We start from the raw sequence: 20,292 nt of genomic DNA on the forward strand, positions 1-20,292 counted from the left end.
CGTTCATTGCTTTTAATTTCATAATATAACGAGCAATCATACCGGGTGTTGAATATTAAAATGTGTATTTGGAATAAGTGATTAAATATTTCGAGTACTTCGTACTCAACTGTAAAACAAGCACAACATAATCGACAACAATTGAGTGGTGGTGTAGCTTTCGTAAAATTTAGCATTGAATTCAACGTGGAGACCACTTGTGTCGAAAAGTTATGTACCAAAGCACACAGAATGTTAGACAGAATTCTTAACTGTGAGCCACCCAATCAACTAACATTGAATAAGTTACCGTAATAGAGAAGCGGGTATATTTGTACCAAAATTTTGATGCAATCGCTATTCTAAACAGTTTAACACGGAAGAATTCTTCTAGCATGTCCTTGCTCGAAAATAGGCCACTGAAAATTTTCATGGCGTTTTGCACAGTTACGAACTCAAAGCGGTGACAATCAGCGCAGTGTTCCTCCCCCGTTCTTTCCTGACGTAACGAACAGTCATTGCTTGCAATCGCCAGCCGGTAGTAAAAAGGGCAGCCGTTATCATTTTGGCCTATACCTTCAAGATATCGTCAGACTTAATGCCACAAGTTACATGCGTGGCACATTGGAGCGGACCTTCGAGCCAGACCTTCGAGCCAGTGCTCACTGGCTCGAAGGTCCGCATTCATGTGCATTCACGTAAACCACAATTAAGCTTTGCGACGGGATATTTCGAAGCGCAGACACGCTGAGAGAATTCAAGGGGCACTGTGTAGAAACGTGAGTTCCTCCAACATGCCCATTTGCTGCAGTCACTAAAATGTTCTTTCGTCAGTTTTAGGCAACTGGGCGGCTGACAGCGATATTGCCTGTTGCCTTACTTCGCATCCACTTGCAAACAAAAATTACCAGCAAAAGTGATGACGATGATGATGATATGTGGGGTTTAACGTCCCAAAACCACCATATGATTATGAGAGATGCCGTAGGGGAGGGCTCCGGATATTTAGACACCTGGGGTTCTTTAACGTGCACCCAAATCCGAGCACACGGGCCTACAACATTTCCGCGTCCATCGGAAGTGCAGCCACCGCAGCCGGGATTCGATCCCGCGACCTGCGGGTCAGCTGCTGAGTACCTTAGCTACTAGACCACCGCGGCGGGAAGTCAGCAAAAGTGGTCGTTTCGTAGTTCACAATGCTCAAGTTTAGGCAAACCATAGTAAACGCACGCTCACACGTGCGCGCGCGCGCGTGTGTGTGTGCGTAGCGCGCATGAATTAAACAAGAAGCAAGGCTCCATCTGTACTTCTCTATTTATCTTGGACCCGCATTGGCACTTCAGTTATGCTGTTCGTTGTGGCTAGCTTATACGACTAGTCGAATTGCTGACTGTGATTCGCGGAGTTTCAAATTTTCGCTCCGTAAGTAAACTAAGTTCTTTGACTGTGCGTTCATCCTATCGTCGGTTACAACATAAGCATAAATACATGCTTCTCCCCCAGTACTGCAGTATGTCTGTCATTGATTTGCGCATTGTTATAACCATAAGCACGTTATGGATGGTAATGCAAATACTACGCATATTGTAAATTGAAAGTTTGTCGTTCCTTGTAAAAACGTTGCGTTTCGCAGTGCAGTGAACCCGGCATTTTCAATGACATTTGCAAAAATTGAAATTTTGTGGCCCAAAAACAGCGAAATAAACACGAACTTGCATGAACAGGTAATATGTCTGGAATCCGTGAAACCTGTTTTAAGTCACGTAAACAACTAACTGTAATTGATCGTTATGGCGTTCTGTGCAAGTTATGCGGTTTCACCATCTTCTGCTATCTTCATGGTGAACTGTTACACGTACTGGGACAGATTTCTGCTTTTCCGAAGTAGAATGCCAAGCACTCTGCATCGTTAAACATTTATTTTAAACACACACGTTTGCAAATTGTGGCATGGGTGGTATGGTGACTGCTGTAGACAGAGCTTGCATTTATTCTTAGGCTACAGCCAGCTATAGTTTGTCGGCACAACTCTAATTATGAAATACTAGTGATGGCCATTATTATTACCTGCTTTCACATAGCGTGAATATGAAGAGGCAATGAACGCAATAGCAACACATTGGAAAGGATGAGGAGAAGAAACATTTATTTGGCGCCATACGCAGGAACTTATAATCAGCGTGTGACCGTACACTACTGGCCAAGCGACCAGGGGACATTAAAAAATTATACGAAGTAAGAAGAGCCTTCACTGCCTGCACGAGGCCTGGTATAACTCAACGTAACGCCGGCGCAAGGAAACTTGGCCACTGCAGCGAGTGAAGCGAGCATCATGCTCACTGTACACCCTAGGAAAAAATGTAGTTTTCGAGTAGTAGTTCTGCTAAACGACAATAATCGTCATCTGACTTGCTCACGTTTATTTTCTTGAAAACCCGGCGCTCGACACTTTCACGTGTCACACCATGTCAGACTGATAACGCGTGCGCCGTTCATGACCGCGAACTACCGGAACTGGGGTGATAACGCAAGGAAAGATGGCAATTATCGCTGTGTGGCAGACACACTCTCTAAAAACACTCAATTTTTTTCATGTTTTAACAAGAAAGCTACACTCTATAGAGTGTAGCTTACACTCTATAGACTGTAGCTATAGAGTGCCATGCACGAAAGCTACACTCTATTCAGTGTAGCTTTCGTGCATGGCAAACATTTGCGGTGACTGCGCAACGCGCGCCAAGTTATGAACCGTCGGCTGAGCCCTATCAAGGGGCTCAGTCGGCTCCCGTCTCAGCTCCCGGCGTTTACCAGTCGGCTCCCGACCACGGAGCCGACTGGTAAAAAGTACGCGTGCTCGTCCGGTACCCCATTCATGAAAATTCGGTCACGTTCGTCCATAGCAATCACGCGCTTTCAGTCACACACAGAGCATGGGACGTGTGCGTAGATCTTATAGTTTGACACTTTATATGGAACCTCACGGTGACAACTGCAAAAACACGCTTGGAGTACCGATACGAAAAAAAAATGGCAGCATATCCTCGGGGTGAATGATGGAGAGTGGGGCGAAGCATCCGTCCGTCCATTCGTTCTTGCTTCCGTCCGTCCATGCGTCCGTCTGTGTGACCGTCCGTGCGTCCATCCACCCGTCCGTACGTGCGTCTGTTCATGCATCAGCCCGTCCATCCGTGCGTCCGTCCCTGCGTTCATCCATGCATCCGCCCCTGCGTCCGTTCATGCGTCCAGCGTCCGTGCAGCCATTTATGCATCCGTCCATGCATCTGTTTGTGTCCGTTCGTTGATATAGTCAATACTACATGTACCACCATATCGCATGTTTTCATCATATATTTCCCATATAGAAGCACCGCCATCCAGCGGACATTCCAAGGACTAAACGAGAGGTGGCACTCGTACACTTTCTTACGGCTTGTGCTTCGGGTCTACTTTCCACCTTTAACCACCTCGACTTTATGGTATATACTAGTTCACTGTATTCATGGCACTGCGGCCCAATGCTCACTAAACCTTTCTAAAACCAAGGAGGTTACGCCCAGCGAGTATAACGTAACAACCCTTTCTTGTCAGATAGTGCTCAATGTACATGCTGATGGCTGCTAATGGTGAATGAGAGACACCAGGATTCGGCTTTTAGTTGACGCGCACGCTACGAATTTTCGATTGTTCAACCACGCACACGAGAAATCTCCTACCGGCACCACCTTTCAGGTCAAAACGTAAGACATGTTACGTACAACTGCGAGGGACGAATGGGTGCCGTTTTGCAGAGCTTCGCCCCTAAAACTCTGGAGATGTTAACACTAGAAGGACTATATTCTCGCCAGCTGTAGGAAAAAAAAGTCACAGCATATATATGGAGTGGATGATGATGAGTGGGGCCAAGAATCGAAGGTTTTTGTCGAAAAACCGTGAATAATCCGCAGGCTACGTACGTCCGTTCGTCCGTCCACTTGTCTGTCTGTTTTTCTGTCTGTCCGTGTGTCCGCCTGTGTGTCTGTCTGTTCGTCTGTCCATGTATCTGTATGTCCATCTGTCTGTCTGTATGTTCGTCCGTCTGTCTGTCAGTCTGCCTGTATGTCCGCCTATCCGTTGTTTGGTCCATCTGTTGGTCTGTCTGTCTGTTTGTCGTCTGGGTGTCTGTCAATTTGTCCGCATGTCCATCTGTCTGTACGACTGTCTGTCCATCCGTCCATCCATCTAGTGAACAGCCCGAATTTGCCTGCCGAGTTCCGTACTTCTGATGGCCTCCTCCCATTCGGCTTGGCTTGAGAAAAGGTTGTTAGGCAGCGTGGGACATCGTCAGAGCATGTGAGCCATAGAGCAGAAGGTTTCCTTGCTGTCAGGGCAGCTAGGGTCAACGTCCGCGTATATTTTACTCAGGAATTTCCGCGACGGGAAAGACCCCGTCTCCAACATTCTCAAGGTCTGCTGAGCTTCGCGTGAGGAAGAGAATAGATTCTTCTGCTAAGTTGGTAATGCGTGGTTATTTCATTGAATGTGAGTAGAGCATCGTTCAGCTGAGTGCCTTCTTGCCCCTCCGTAGCCTCCAGACCATCGCGGTGCGTAAGTTCTCGCGCACAATCATGGGCCAGCTCGTTGATGTTTGGGAAGTCTTCGAGAACGTTCTTCCTCATGTGTGCGGGGAACCAAGTGATAACACGATAACCTGGACAAGCCCTCTTTTCCAAAATGGAGGCTGCCTCTCGAGCGAGGTTGCCCGATCGGCAAGCTCTAATTGCGTCTCTTGAGTCGGTGTTAATGTAGGAACGCTCAGGGTCGGACACGGCCAGCGCAACCGAGCTTTGCTATGCTACACCCGGGGTGGCCGCCTTTACCGAGGAGGAGGAGCGAAGCACCCCCCTCTCATCTGTAACTAACAATGCGAACATTCTACTGTTACCGTACTGCGCAACGTCGACAAACATGGCAGAGTCAATATCATCCCGAACTCTCTTAAGGATGGCTCGTGCACGGGCTTTGCGCCTACCCTCGTTATGTTGTGGATGTACGTTTCGCGGGAAGGGCCTCACCATGTAGGTCACCCTTGTTTCCCGACTCTGTTGTTCGCCGTTCCTCTGTAAGCCTAGGAGACATGCCGACCTCGTCAAGGATTCTCCTGCCTGCCGAGGTCGACGATAGCCTAACCACCTGGACAGTTATCTGCACCTCTATGATCTCGTCGATGTTATCGTACCAACCCCCTTATCTTTACATATACTATAGAAAACACAACTATCGACAAAAGCGACCAAGTAAAATACTATATTACCATACCTTGTTCCTCGGCCGGAGCATCATCGGTGTGATTAGGGGCCTTGCTCTGTGCTCGGACCTTAGGTTTGGCCCTAATTGTTGCCTTTTTCTCTAGTACCGTTACTCTTTGTTCCAAAAGCTTTACACTTTCTTGGTTTTCTCTACTTATCTGGAGTAGTTTTTCCAAGATCTTTCTTTGCTGAGCCTCGCCCTTAGATGCTTCCAAGTCACTCTCCTCTTCAGGTAGAGGCGCAATACATTTTGCCTTAGTGAGACCTTCATGGGTGGCTCTCTGTTCGACTACCTCCGTTGTCTGGTTCTCGCCTGTAATTCAACATGCTTGAGGTTGGCACTGGTGGCTTTGAGGCGGCGGACCTCCTCTCCAAGCTCCCTAACTTCCTCAAGTAATGCTGCAACGTGCGCCCGATTACCATGTTCTGGCGATGCCAACCACGTTGCCTCCTTCGGTTTCTGCTGCTTCTTCTTTGTCTTCCCTTTGACATGATCCGCCCAGGTAGGCTGCTCCTTGATCCTCACGCTGTACACCGAGCGCCGTCTGGATTGAGAGCAATTCCTTGTAGTTTCGCGCTTTCGTGCAGCAGGCGTGCGTGAGCAGCTTCTCTCGGTGCTGTGTTCCCGCAGAGACGGCGTAAGCGACCGGCTCCTACCATCTACCGTGCCGACATTAGTCGAGTCACCTGATTCTTGCATGCGTTGCCACCGCTGCCTCCATCGTCTTCCTACAATATAAGGAACTTGAAAATTTCCCCTGCACTCCTTGGCCGCTGTTGGGTGGGGGCCACCGCATAACGTACACTTCGGGTCGCACCGGTGGTCTTCCGTTGGCGATTGGTTGCCGCAGGTGCGGCACCACTTGCTCCCTGGGTAGGGACACACGTCAGCCCGGTGGCCCAGTTCTCCACACTTGTAGCAGACTTCCATGTGTCGTCGGTAAAGCGTGCAGCGAAATATGCTTGTGCCACATGCCACGTAGTTGGGTACCCTCATGCCCTCGAAAAGCACTGCCGTGGTGTTCTTGATGCGCCTAGCCTCCAAGCCGCTCGGGTTGTGATGATTGACGATTCTCGCTCTGAGTGGAGCCTCGCTGATTTAGACGTCGACTTCTCTTATGATTCCTTTGCACGTATTTTCTGGTGGGGCCAGGTACGCCGCAACACCAAACCTGCTTTCGCCGAGCCGTATTTGTTGCACTCTGACATACGCCTGATGTTACTCGGGAAGCTTAAATTTTCAATGGCAACAATGTAACCGATAAAGTTGAAAGTGGCTTATGGCAGTGAAGCTTTGACATATCGCTGCATTCTGTGTAATGGGCAGCATGCTTTGAACCTCGAACTAATATGTTTCTGAAATATTTTCGAACTGGCTGTGCACCTACCGCATGATCTTAAGGAAATGTGCACAGTAACGCGCATGCCTTTTGTGTTGGGTGATCGGCTTTAAACCGCGAAGTGTTTGTCACAATTATATGTTCACACCCGATGGCGATGCACACTTGTACCACACCATATTACTGCAATATCACATGTTGTATTACGCAGTCTGTGTGCAGCGCACGTGCGTTTGTAAAACATGAACGCTATTTTCACTGTACTTTCAAGCAGACGCTTGGTTGTGTGGTAGAACACCTGCTTCCCTCGCAAATGGCCTGCGATCTTTACTGATTTGGGCCAGGATACTTTGGGCTATTTTTTAGGGGCGAAGCTCTTTATAGCGGCACCCATTCGTCGCTCGTAGGCATTGTAGCATGTAACAAGTATAACATTTTGACCTCCAAAGTGTTGCCGGTGAGATTTTTTCTGTGCGTTGTTGAACAAAAAAATAGTGCTCGATGTACATGCCAATGGCAGCTAATGGGTAATGAGAGACAGGAACATTTGGCTTTTAGTTAACGCGCACGCGGCGATCCTCATTAGCAACCGTTGGCGTGTACATTGAGCACTATTTGGCAAGAAAGGGTTGCTACGTTATACTCACTGGGTAACCTCCTTAGTTTTAGAAAAGTTTAGCGAGCGTTGAGCCGCAGTGCCATGGATACAATGAACTAGTATATACCATGATTGAACTCGAGGTGGTTAAAGGTGGACAGTAGATACGAAGCGCAAGCCAGAAGAAAGTAAAATCTGAATTCTCCTGTCTCTCATTCCCAATTAGCAGCCATTGGCATGTGCATTGAGCACTATCTGACAAGAAATGGTTGCTACGTTATACTGGCTGGGCGTAAACTCCTTGGTTTTAGAAAGGTTAAGCGAATGTCGGACCGCAGTGCCATCAATACAGCGAACTAGTATATGCCATCAACTCGAGGTGGTTAAAGGTGGGAAGTAGACCCGAAGCGCAAGCGGTAAGAAAGTGTGCGTGTGCCACCTCTCGTTTAGTCCTTGGAAAGTCCGCTGGATGGCGGTGCTTCTATATGGGGAATATATGATGAAAAGTTGCGAAATGGTGATACTTGGAGTGTTGAATAGATGGATGAACGGATACACCGACAGATGCATGGATGGACGCATGAACGGGCGCAGGGGTGGCTGCATGGACAAACGCAAGAAAGGACGCACGAACAGACGCACGCACGGACGGGCGGATGGATGCATGCATGGTCACACAGATGGACGCATGGAAGGATAGAAGCGAGAACGAATGAACGGACAAATTCTTCGCCCCACTCTCCATCATTCACTCCGTGGATATGCTGCCAATTTTTTTATTAGCATTTTACCATTGTTTTCGTCACGTACAAGATGGTGATTTTTGGCTCACAATCACCGACGCCAACATCAGCACCGAAATTGCTGCGAGACGAGCTCATTAACACCATCGCATTAAAAGTTATTAACCACTTACGCACTAGATCACAGCTGTCAAAAATTTAATAGAACAATCGCGTGAATTACGTAGTTTCAAGTGCTGCGTTGGAATTACGAGGCATGCCAGTATGGACGACGTGGAAAGGCCGAAAATGCTGGACTCTGGCTCCAGTTACGGTATGCGCGGTTCCTGACGTATATACCAAAGTTAAAGTGCGCGGTCACATCTGCAGTTCGCCTCGATCAAAATGCGTTTGCGTCAGGCCCAAAGATCTCAGCTGCATGCTTCAGCTCCTAGACACACAACAGTTAAGCGATGTTTACCTGCCAAAGGAAAAAAAAATCACAGCATATCCACGGAGTGCATGATGAAGAGTGGGGCGAATCATTCGTCAGTCCGTCTGCGCTGCCGTCCGTCCGTGCGTCCAACTGTGCGACCATCTGTCCGTATGTTCGTGCGTCCATCCGTGCATCCATCCGTCCATCCGGGCATCTATCTGTTCATTCATGCGTCCGTCCGTCCATCTGTTCGTGCACCTATCCGTCCGTTCATCTGTCTCTCTCTCTCTGTCCATCCATCCGTACATCTAGTGAACACTCCAAGTATCGACATCTCGCAACTTTTCATCATATATTCATCATACCGCCACCCAGCAGACATTCCAAGGACTAAACGAGAGGTGGCACGGCCGGACTTAAGGAGCGGCACGCGCGCAGTTACGGCTTGCGCTTCGTGTATAGTTCCCACCTTTCGCCACCTGTAGTTTATGGAACTGCAGCCTGTGTTTAGAAAAAAGAAAGGTAACTGATGTGTTGTGTTTAGAAAAAGTGGGGAACGATTTAGAGTACTAGGTACTCTACTGGAGAACGAGAAACATGGATGCTTATTGCTGAAACCGAGGAGGTTACACCCAGGAATTTCAATGTGGCAACCAGATAGTGCCCAAAGTCCGTCTTTCTGATACCAGTTTCTTTTTGTTAGTAAGCATAGAGTTCAAGGTAAATTTTATAGCCCATTAAGTCACGGATATTCTTCTCTGCAGGATATTTAATTAGAAACAACAATCTTTTTATTTATCATCAACGTGCGTGGATTTCCTTCTAATTTATAATTTCAAATTAGTGAGTGCGTGCCGCTCTTCTAGTCCGGCTGTGGAGGTGGCTACGTACTGCAACGACGCACCACAACCACCACCACCACCACCACCACCACCACCACCACCACCACCACCACCACCACCACCACCACCACCTCCACCACCACCACCACCACCACCACCACCACCACCACCACCACCACTACTACTACTACTACTACTACTACTACTACTACTACTACTACTACTACTACTGCTACTACTACTTCTACTAATACTACTACTACTGCTACATAGATTGCAGACGCACGACCCAATTGCATAGAGCTTCGCTACAGGTGTAGTTGTGTTGATATCCACAGGGCCCCTTAAGCAATGATTGACCTCAGATGCCTTAAAAGGCGAAAGCCATATTCTACTCGACATCACGTAAGGTTAACGCACACGAACTAGAAAGAGACGACAAGACAAGTGACAGTGAGTATGCATTGTCTCCTTATCGCTCGTGTGTGTTAGCACTATGCCGCATTGCCAGATTCATATTCTTTTGTGATTGCCCGAGGTATCACGACTCGCCACCGACCCTTTTGCCATACCTCGTGGAGTTGCAATAAAAGGCCAAATAAACATGATGGTTTACTACGTAAGTATGCATTAGAGAGAGAGAGAGAAAAATAACGTTTATTGCACCCGTCTAGAGTGACGGGGGAGGAGGCTTCGGCCTCGGCCCCAAATCATCCCCCTAGCCATCGGCCGGAATTCCTTGGGACTCGGCGGCGGTCAGGGCGAGACCGATGACTTGACGCTGTTTTTCGGCATCACGGCTGTGTAATAAGGCCTCCCAGGATTCTACGTTTCTACTTGGATCATTGTAGAATGGGCAGGTGCATACAATGTGCACTAAACCAGCAGTGCTGTTGCAGTGCGCACATCTGGAGTTGAGCACTTCCGGGTGCCATTTACTGTACAGGTGAGGGTTTAGAAACACCCCGGTTTGCAATTTTCGCCACATAATTTCCTCCTTTTTGCTCAGCTGTTTAGCTGCCTCTGTATAAATCTTACGGTGGAGTTTCTAGTGTGCGGTGATTTTCTGAAACGTTCGTAGTTCGTGTCTTGTGGAGAGGGGTTGCTCGCGCGAAAGCGGCGGGTCAGCATTGATCGACCGGAAAGTGAGCCCTCGGGCGATCGCGTGCACCTTCTCATTCCCCTTCAGACCTTGATGGGCCGGGGACCATACTAGTCAGATGAGCTCTGCGGGTACTGATCCTTGTCTTAGAATTTTGGCGGCTGTAGCAGAGATCCTGCCCATATCGTAGTTTTTAATGGCTGACTTAGAGTCACTAACGATAACTAGTGTGCCCTTTTTTGCTATAGCCAAAACAATCGCAAGTTCTTCTGCCTCTGTGGTGGTTGTGTTCTTAGAGGTGCCAGCACGAGACCAGATCCCTTATGCATTAGAAAACTCTTTGGAGCAGAGGGAGGCACACCGCGCTAGCTCGGACCCAGGCGTGCAACTAGCGTTTCTGGACCACGTCCCGCGGGCAGCACCAGCCGGTGGAGCCTTGGACATGGAAACCCACTCATCTAGCCCCTAAACCACTTCCCTTGCATCTCAATAAAACTTCTTATTCTTTTCATTCTCAGTCGATTGCACAGATTTCTGCGGCCCCGAAACTTTATGCACATAGCGTGGCGAAGAAAGTTCCGCGAGCGGAGGCACTGCACGGATTCTGCACCTCACGCGGCTCCGGGATCGACTCAGCTGTTACCAAGCGAAGATGTGATGCGATGACGCCGTCAGCCGAAATCATGTGATTTGGAAGCAAGAAAAAAGCGGAAAGACGGGACGAGGTTTACAACAACAAATGAGGAATTACGCCATAGTGGAGGGCTCCGAGAAAAAAATCACAACATATCCACGGAGTGGAGTGAAGCATCCGTCCGTCCATCTGTCCATCCGTGCGTCTGTCTGTCTGTCTGTCTGTCTGTCTGTCTGTCTGTCTGTCTGTCTGTCTGTCTGTCTGTCTGTCTGTCTGTCTGTCTGTCCATCCGTCCGTCCGTCCGTCCGTCCGTCTGCCCACGGAGTATACGAAGACACCTATACGAAAGCCCCTAACGCCGTCTTGAGATATTATTTTCAAGGACATACATATACACACAACACCATCTATTGAGCAATTAATGGCTAGGTACTATTACTACTACTACTACTACTACTACTACTACGCACTACTACTACTACTACTACTACTACTACTACTACTACTACTACTACTACTACTACTACTACTACTACTACTACTACTACTACTAATACAGAGGAGGGAACGTGCCACAGCCTAAGGACCTTCGCCCCTAAAGAAAGACTAGGAAGTTAACCGGTTTCAGGACCGGCTGACTCTCCCGTGGTTAGAAGGAGGAGGAGGAGGAGGAGGAGCAATAAATGAAGAAGGACAGGGAGGAGAAAGGGGTTAGGGGTATAAAAGGTGATGGAGAAGAGACGTCCAACAATAGTGCGAGAAAAAAAAAGGAGAATACTACACTACTTAAAGCGTGTCTCTAGGATTAGTTGCTCGGGAGAAATGCAACAATGCTTTCAAAACTTTCTGTGCTCAGAACGAACCCCACCAGTGTCCCACAGTGCTTTGTTCCGTCAAGGGCTGTTATCACGTCTGTCTAGCGCATCGGAAAGGTCTTGCTTTGAGGCACTGAAACGGGGAAACTCACACAGAAGAATGGATGTCACAGTGACGTCATTTCATGACACCGTTCCGTGACGTATTGCATCCCTAGAGTTCACGACGTTGCCGATGGTCATTTTTCGCGTTTGATGAGGTAGCTAAGGCATTGAGCTGAATAATGAAAACAAGCCGAATGATTTTGTATTACAAATGCTCCACCTTAAAGCTTGCGAGCCGCGTGACCGACATCGGGCTGGGAAAAGGGGTTACGTCGGTTGGAACGAGAGCACGCGGTTAGGAGGGGTGTGCCAAGAATACACCCAGCCGGCCTGAACCCCCTCTGTACGAGATCAAGGCCGTTTCTCACGCTTTGACGTCGAGCAGTTCAAACACACGGAGTGTTTATGTTTCGCCGGGCTGTCGCAGCCCCGCGTGATGGCGAGCGATGCGTCTTGTGTACGCTAGCTGCAGCGCCGGCGCGTGCTGGGCAGAAGGCGGCAGATAAACTTTGTTAGCTTAGTATGACATGTTTTATAAGCCAAACTAGCTCAGGTGCCGTCAATCAAAAGCAACTTTACGGCTGCCATAAATTAAAAAAAAAGAGTGCTCTCAATCTCGGTCAAGAGGAAAGACGTGCTGTAGCAGAAAGTTATTTTTATGTTTTGTTGTTTGTCAAATACAGGCAAGTAACGGTGTAACTGATGGACGGAACATGTCTATTATGATAAAGAACGCAAACTATTTTTACAAGCATATGGACCAATGATCTACATGCTGCAAGCCGATATTTAATTCGAAACTCGCTTATGAACAGGAACGAGGAAATCAAAGAGCAACGTCTTCAACAAATGAAAAAAAAAAAAAACAGAACACATTCTTTAGGACCCTACCACGGCTACAGTCTGGTTTGGGGAGCTTGATTTGGCTGAGGTGAGAAATATGCGAGTTGACAGCCTCAAGGTACAGCAGCCAATAGCAAGACGCCAACCGCTGATTTTTTTTTTCGTGGTCTAGGCGCACTATCTACACATGCAAGCGATCCGCCAGCAAAAGACCGAATGAAAGCTATGCTGTAATATCAACAGCAACATTTTGGGGAACGTTGTATCCACAGCAATAGCGAATATCTGCTATTTCAGTGCTCGATGCTTGTAACCAAGCTGGTGACTGTATATGTCGGAATGACAAGTGCAGTATGAAACATTTATTTCGAAATTACATTCACAAACAAAACGGCAATTTAGCTTTATCGAACAGCTCGCGTCCCGAAAACCTTTGCTATTGATAGTACATATTGCTGGAGTGGGCGTGATTGTACTGTAAGTATATATCGAATGCCTTTTTTTAATATATCTTAAAGAAGTCTAGTAAAAATTGTAAACTTACGGAAACGAGGACAAGACAGTACTGATGCTAACAACTGATGTATTGGAAATGACATTGCGACCCAGGTAACTACAAGCGCATGTGTGAGTCACATTGATAACTGCCGTAATGGAATGAAGATTTGCCTAAATAGTGCTAGCTATGAAAATTTGTGTAAATAGTGCAATTCGCTACATGATAAATTCAAAGGTATGCACTGACACTCTGATCACCCTTCTCATTTACGCATGAATACTCCAACCATTCTTTGGCCACCTTATTTTAGCTTGTCGTTTCGAAAATACGGGGTACGACTTGCAGTGCGAAGGCAAGTGTAATACAGATAAATTTTGTAGTAAGGCCTCATTTCTCAATTATAGACCATTCGGCCATTCGACACAAAAGGCAACAATGTTATCTCGTATATTCTTTTCTATACGGCTTAGAAAAAGAATTACGGGTCCACCTTAAATCACAGTTGAAGTGAGTATAAAATAGATTCGTTTGGTTAATAAAAAGAAAGCTCTCAAAAGACAAGTGCACCTCAAGGTATGAGAAAAATTGTGTGGCAGATCAGACCAATGACAAGTAAAGAAGAGGGGACATCTTTATTCAATTTTAAGAGTCACTCAATAACACTTGCGGATGACCTCGGTGAAGGCGACCAGCCCACATCACGAGATGCGCTTGATAGTCATCCTCTTCTCCCCATTTGAGGATCTCTAGGCGTCACCGACTCCATTTGACACACATTCTGATGCGTAGTATTTGAAACGAACCAACGGCGTGGACAGATTCAGCTTTTTGGGTAGTGTTATTTTTTCCATTGACACACTTCAGGCCTAAATGTATCAGCACGTGATGCCTTTAACTGGGCTTCACGTCGCGTTTTTGTGCAGCGGGCGTTATCTCGGAGGCCATGCGTGTAAGCTATGCGCACCTTCTACCTCCGTAGGAAGAGGGCACGCGCATAATAACACACCACGCGCAAACGTGTTGTGACGCAGATGTGTGGTTGGCGATTTGGCACACCACTGTGTAAATCGTCCGGATCAATTTTTCGCAGTGTCTGACACTTTCATGCACCCACCCACGCTCGACGCAGTCATAACAGCTCATCGTAGAGGCAACTGGTGTGACCAAACATGGGTATATTTATTGCGTCTCCTGGCAAACGGCCCGGGAAGTCGTGGATTGCGAGGTCTCGTAAAGATATCACCATGCGCGTGGAATGGCTCCGACGGAATCAGGTGTGAGCACGCGTATGGGAGTGGTGCTTGCCGTATATCTGCAAGTCGCGCTCCGTTAGCTGACTAGCTCTTTTATTACTCTATATACCTTAGTCTTCGACAAGTCCGAATCCTTTATAGATGTTTTTGAGTACGTGTTGATGCCGTGTCTGACACTACCAATAGCTCGGAATACATGCCTCATCTGAAGCTCAATCAAGGACATGTTTATTTCCTCAAGTTTCGGCGCTGATGTGAAGGTCATTTGGCTTTACCTTTAGGTATCACAGCAGAATTAGTGCTTGGCAACTCTACTTTGCTTTATTTTGTAGGAAGTAGGTAATTCGGAAAACTTACGTTCTTGGACCACCTGGCATACATGCTGCCATATTTTTATTATTTTATTGATGGTCACTGAATTCTTGCAGCAACTAAGTTCGGTAATAAATGTGCAATAATATCTTTGAGTTCTCAAGCTTACCGTACTGGGGTGTTAAAACAGCAGATCGATTTGCGAAGCTGCAAGAGTGGTCGTCAGACGAGGTCCCAAGCCCAGGAGGTGGAAAGCACTCACAGATCTCGACATCAGGCTAACCACGCTTGATAGAAACCTCATTCCTGGAGTCAAGTTCATACGCATGTTGGGCATGGTTACCAAATCCAATGAATCCAATAGGCTTACGCTATAGATAGGAGTACCAGGAAAACGGAAATGGTCATGAGACTCATTAGTAGGGTGTATAATAGAAGAGCAGGTTTGAAAAAAGACTACTTGCGTCGTATTTTCCATGCCTTCCTCATGAGACACATCATAAAGGTAGCGGCCATGCACAAATGGCTCAACTTTGAGAAAAAAACGCCAGGCCTGCGCGAAAGGCGCAGCAAAGTCACAGGGAAAGCTATAAAAGAGCGGCCTTTCTAAGTATTTTCTAAACACTCATCGTGTAACTGCTGCAAGTACACTTGCTTGATGCCAGCTGCGGCTATAATAATAATTTTACGGTAGCAGGCCCGTATTCACTATGCTATTTCTAGCCATTCTTCTGAGAAGTGTGGTATCCGCTAAACTATTGAGAGGAATTTCGTGCCAATTGTTCATACAGTGGCTGACCACGACGAGAATTTATGCCTGAAGTGGATACGCGCCACAGTTAATAGCTGAACATAAACAAGCTTTTGTAATTGGACGACCCACTCGTTACGCTATTAGCATTGTGCGACGACTGCTTGTTCTTTCACTGTTTTAAAACACTTTATAAGTCGTATTAATGCGATTGCTTTCCTAACATCAAGCCTGCCTAAGGCAAGTTTGCCAACAAGTCTCAAGCACCGGCGTGGCTCAGTGGTAGAATACTGGGCTGGAACCCAGTGGACCCGAGTTCGAGCCACACTGGGTCATTGGTACCAGGTTTTTCTTCTAATTTAGCGCGATGTGTTTATGGACACCGGCGGTGGCGTCAGCGGACAACTACGGCGCTGCGTGAGACCCGAGTTGTGATCTCATAACAGCTTTTTCTGCAAAAGGAGCTTAACACCCTCATTCGGAAAAGCTTCAAAAGAGTAAAACCTCTCCGCGCGAAAAGAGAAACCTTGTAGCAGTTCATGGTTCAAGTGTTCTGGGACGCTTTATTCACATCTAATAAATTCACAAAGCATTTCTACCTGTAAAGAAGAGTATTGTCCTCCACCACGCAAAACGCTCTCGAGACTCTGGCGATAACGCTTAGCTTAGGATGGTGAAAACTAATGCTCATCCGATTCTCGCTCTTATGCAGTGTCTATGTGTGGGAGGAGAAACCTTGTCGCATTGCATCATGATTCGAGAGTTCCAAGACACTTTATGCACATTTAATGAATTCGTATAACACATCTATTTACTTATTCACAATACCTTACAGGCTTCTTATTGGAGCATTGTGTAAGGGGGTCGATACATGGTAAAACATGACATGTGATAAATATAGAAAAAAGATAAAATCTAAAGGGTACAATCTGGAAAGTGCACTGTGTTGTTAATGACTGACAAAAAGGCAAGAGTAACACCCCAGTAGAAAAACTAAACAAAGGAAGAGTGTGAACGAAACACGAACTTAATTAACATGAACAGTCAGTGATTGTAAAATAAAGAAAATTTTGACCGCGTTTACAATACTACAATGTGATATAATACAAGGTTAAACAATTTAAAACATAAGATAACACATCTAGAGAGAATGAATGAGAAATAACTACGTAATCATGAAATATTTGAGTAGGCGGTAGTGAGAGGCTTTGCGATTTGTGATCGAAGTGATATCACCAAGGATATCATTCCAAAGCTGGATGGCGTGTGGCAGCGCAGAACAATTAAACGCCCTTGTGTTGCCGACGATGCGCTCGAAACAGCCAAGATTATGGAGCCGCCTAGACATGCGCAGAGGGGTTTTCGAAGGGAGAGAATGAGGCCTGGTGTTTTGAACGTATCCATGAAGCAGGCATAAAAGGGAAACAGACCGGCGAAGCTGAAGAGGGTGCAGCGAAATTTCGAGTTTTATTTTAGTGATACTGGATTTTCGTTCGTAATTTCCGGTAATAAAATGAGCAGCACTGTTTTGAACAAGCTCTAAGTTAGTAATTAAGTAGTCTTGATAAGGGGACCAAATAGATGACGCGAATTCTAACTGCGGGTGAATAAAGGCAAGGCACGCTAACTTGCGAATGTTAGGTGGCGATTAACGGAGGTTAGCGTGAGTGTATCCAAGCGTTCGTGATATGAAAAGAGGAGTATATGGAAAGAAGAGTATTTCCTCCACCATACAAAAATTTCCCGAGACCACAGGCGATGATCTTTAGGATTCTGCGAACAGATTCTTATCTGAACCTCACTTATATGCACTGTCTATTCCCCATAGTGGCTTCAGCTCGCAGTGCCCTCGCTGCCGGTGAGAGCGCGATTTAGAGCACATGTTTCGGCGGTGCCCCTCATTACGTGCCGATAAGGACATCACAGAGCAGAAATAGAGCTTGGTTTTCAAGAGCTCGGCATGTCAGCATCAACTTTTGGCTTGCCAGAGAGCCTGTGATGCGGTGGTTAGGCTAGGTCTAACTATCCCCATGTGGGAGCAGGCCATGGCATCTTCTAAGAGGTGGCACTTCTCCGGATCATTAAATAATGTTCTTCGTACTGTACCCCAATTTGAAAACTAAGGTACCCGAGGCCAACTCTCACGTATTTGAGAATGTTACAACTGTTATTTATTATTACTAAGGCTCAACGGCGCGAAGGTTACAATCACCACAGAGTGCCAAGGAATGGTAGGAAATGAAGAGTATAACGATAAATATTCTAAGAACTACTGCCTCCAGACCACGTGCAAGTGCGAATTCTTGAAACTGCGTAGCCAATATATATATATATATATATATATATATATATATATATATATATATATATATATATATATATATATATATATATATATATATATATATATATATATATATATATATATATAGATATATATATATATATATATAGGTGTATACATAAAGGCTCGTTTTTCCGTGTTTTAACACAATAATAATGAGATATTAGAGACAGTAATGCCAAGGAATGTACAGGGGAAGTTATTAGAACCAATGGAATGTAAATAAGAAGAAAGAAAAGTGGATGAAAAAATAACCAGCCGTGAGCAATGAAGAACTTCCTTTGTAATTTCGCTATATGATCAATATAGCGAAATTACAAAGCGGTTTAACGAGCCAACAGCAACAACAAACAGAAAAGCGCACGGGTGGCATCTCGCAATGCTTGGTTTAGATAGGCCGACACATTTTAGTGATTTGAAAGTCGCTATTGTGCTGGTTTTCTGAGACGTGTCACTCCAAAGAGTTCGTTACGAGGTACTCGAGTTCAAGCAATCATAAAATTCTGAACCCAAGGCTCATCCGCGAGTGCTTTCTGTCGTAGTAAGGTCGCCAATGGTTATTGTCAAACGGGAATATCACGCAATTTATCATGCCAAATTTTCGCTTCATCAATCAGTGCCTTGGTGTGTTTTTGCTTATATAGAGTAGAAATGTTAATAGAAGTAGTGCACCGTTTCTTGAAGCATTGAATTGCGCGTCCATTCCTATACCTACATGACTTGTAAGTAGGCACTCATTTTAATTCCGATTTCTGGGTGAAGTGTTAAAAATTGCAGCTGATTACGTTTAATCTACGCAGACGAAGGCACGTCTGAAGTTATTTCTGTGTGAAGTGGTGCCGTATGTCAGTATAAGCGTTTAATTGCACGGAGCACAGAACTTTTGCCGTAGGAGTCCAGGTTCGAAAAATATTCGCGAAAACACGTGAGCGGCTGGCTGCCAGTGTTGCCGTGGCACAGAAAATGGTTGCGCAAAGCAGTTCCATACGGTGCTTACTCCTCAAGAGTTTGTCGCGACCTGTTTGTTCTTATTCGGAGATCAATCTACGACTCCACGCAGATCTCGGATACAAGAACGATGCATCGGTTTGTAGCATCGCGGGAAGACACGATTCGTTTGAAGCAACTTCGACGTCATGAATGCCTAGTGAGTCACCGCATGCGTTTACCCACTCAATCGTTCGACAACAGTAGCTGATACGGAGTTTCTGTGAATGACATTGTTGTGGCCTGCTACAAACGAATACGCATTCGTGTGACTCACCTTATTTGCCTCCGGGTTCTCTACGGTGTAACCACAGCGCAGCGTCGTCCCGTCTTGCTGGAGCGTGGCCGGCCCGCCGAGGTGTTCTTGCGGGAGATACCTGGAGCGACGAATTGTCGTGACGTGCTTATCTCCGCACACCGTGTGGGGTGGAGGAGAAGAGAGAAGGTAAATTGTGTCGGAGTGTGAATGTTGGCTTCTATGAGCTCCCGATAACTTCTGAGACGCGCTAACCGGAGGCATACGCGGTTTCTCCGTGGCACTTGTGATATACCGCGGCCTCCATATTATCAGTCTCGAGACGGCTCCCCCTTTGACATTGTCCTCCAAGACTCCTCGCTTAGCTTCTCTCTCTCCATTCTTTCTTTTTGATATTCGCCTTCTGTCGACTATCGCCCGCGTCCCGTTTTCTCCTCAGCTCTCTTATCGGTAGCTAGCTCGTGCTCCAGAGCGGAACCATTGCAAAACCACTTCGGTGGCCCGGAGTGTAGGAGTCGCTCGAAGCGCCACGTCGCCATCTGGCGGTGGATAGCGGCATCCTAGGGAGATCTCTCCCATCTGTGATCCACCTCCGGACGAACTCTTACCCGGCACCACGGTGCTGTGGACGCTTTATCGGCCGAGACAGCTAAGAGCGAATGACGTCATACCTCTGCGTTAGCTTTAGCGTATACAAGCAAATAAAGGCGACGTCGTTTGCTAAGGGTGTGGTCTCCTTGGCGCGTTGGCAGAAGACGTGGGCGTTGCGTATGGGCTCCGGGGCTTCGGTTCCACGCGGGGCACACGATGAAGTCATCTCGCAGAGGAAGCGGAAGGCGACGACGGATGCAATGCAGCCGGTCGACGAGCAGGCGGAAAGCGTCAAAACGCTATCTCCGTGCTTGGTGCGACGTTTGCTCAGTCAACACTATGGCGAAATGCAATTTGCGTTGGAAAGCGTGAAAGACCATGAGGGCAACAAATTAGCGGAGCACGGGCTTTTGACCATGAGTACGCCTTTTTTACCTATAATGTTACTAGAGTGGAGTTTGTAAGCACAGCAAGTAAGCAATTCAATTTCCTCTGGGTTAATATGGCGGTGTATGCCTGTTCACGTGAAAAAACGAAACATTACTTATTCATATATGTATTCATCATCGTCAGCATGACTACGCCCACTGAAGGGGAA

The 20,292-nt window shown here is 46.7% G+C and overlaps 1 protein-coding gene across 1 annotated transcript in view; it reads right to left on the reverse strand.

Annotated features, from left to right (window-relative positions):
• Positions 1–19,710, reverse strand: part of LOC119179011 (uncharacterized) — a 53,065-nt gene extending 33,355 nt beyond the window's left edge. Inside the window, exon 1 of the mRNA XM_037430094.2 lies at positions 19,125–19,710. The gene's annotated coding sequence lies outside the window, so the exon portion shown is untranslated. The remainder of the gene's footprint in view (positions 1–19,124) is intronic.
• Between the last annotated feature and the right edge of the window lie 582 nt (positions 19,711–20,292).

Source organism: Rhipicephalus microplus, chromosome 7 (genome assembly GCF_043290135.1).
Source record: "Rhipicephalus microplus isolate Deutch F79 chromosome 7, USDA_Rmic, whole genome shotgun sequence".
NCBI classification, from domain to species: domain Eukaryota; kingdom Metazoa; phylum Arthropoda; class Arachnida; order Ixodida; family Ixodidae; genus Rhipicephalus; species Rhipicephalus microplus.